Source organism: Octodon degus, unplaced genomic scaffold (assembly GCF_000260255.1).
Source record: "Octodon degus isolate 3935 unplaced genomic scaffold, OctDeg1.0 scaffold00140, whole genome shotgun sequence".
NCBI lineage: Eukaryota > Metazoa > Chordata > Mammalia > Rodentia > Octodontidae > Octodon > Octodon degus.
Window position 1 is genome coordinate 3,972,979 of NW_004524716.1, and position 1,398 is coordinate 3,974,376.

Sequence of the window (1,398 nt, forward strand, 5' to 3'; positions counted from 1 at the left end):
GAGTCCAATCTAGTAGTGAGACCCTGAACACCCTGTAGACCCTTCCCTAAAATAAATAAATAAATAATAATAATAATAGATAAGACATTAGAAATGATACATATTTTTTTAAAAAAAGATGAAAGGTATTCAACAGTGATTGTTACATTGCACATTGCTGTCTTCAGTGTAGTTGCTCAGATTACAGATATCAGCATACAAAATTGGTCAAAGTAAAAATTTCAAGGATTAACTGCTATCTTCAAAAACTGACAGAAATTATAGTAGTGTAATCATCTTAGCTATCCTGTGTGTATACTTATGTGATTTCCACCCTTTTCCCCCCATCTTTTCTCCTTTTCCTCATCTCAGTTGTCTCTTCCTTATGTTCAGTTTCTTCCCATTTTACTATATACCAGTATACACTCCCACCAACAGTGGAGAAGGGTTCTTTTCCCCACAGCTTCTCCAGCACTTGTTATTAGGTGATTTCTTTATTACAGCCATTCTTCCTGGTGTGAGACAGAATCTTGGTATTGTTTTAATTTACATTTCTCAAATGGTCAGTGCTGCAGAACATTTTTTCATATATTTATTTTCCATTTGTATTTCTTCTCCTGAGAAGTGTGTTTTCATCTCAGATGCCCATTTATGGACTGGGTCTTTGAATTTGGGGGCCTGATTTTTTTCTAGTTTTTAAATATTTTAGACAGAAGTTCTTTGGATAACTGTGGGTTAAGATTTTTTGCCAATTTGTGGGTTGCCTTTTCACTCTGTTGATTTCTTTTGATGTACAGAAAGTTCTCAGTAAGATGAGACCCCAGTTTTCCACCTCCTGCAGTTGGTCATTGCGGTTCTGGCTTTCCTGCCCCAGCAGTGGTTCCTGCAGAGTTCTGTGCTCCAGTTCCCGATCCTGTGAGCTGCACGTCCCAATGTCTGCCTGCCTGTCTCTCTACTTCAGGGGCAATAGTTGCTGTCTGCCCTCACTCCTCTTGGGTAGCTAAGAAGAACTGTAGATTTTTCACTGTGGTTGGCATTTTTCTTGTTGCTAGGTAGAGTGGCAACCTTTAAGCACGTTAGACACTGCTGAATCAGAACTAGGACAGTGGTACAGTTGAAAAATGCTATTTCCTTCAAATTCAGCTCTCAGCCTTTCTTGCCTCCCTCTCCTTGTCTTGGGTCCTCCTGTCAAAGAGCCTGCCCATCCAGGCTTGCAAGGTTGCAGTAGGACCCATAGTTCTTCCCAGGCCCTCTGAGCTGAGCAAGATGGCACAGGCCTGCTACTCCCAAGGCAGCTTCACACACACACACACACACACACACACACACACACACACCAGCTTCCGGCTACCCAGGACAAGGCACAGTCTTTTGACTCAATTAGTTGTCATCTGAGCTGAGCCTTGCTGTTTGATTGAA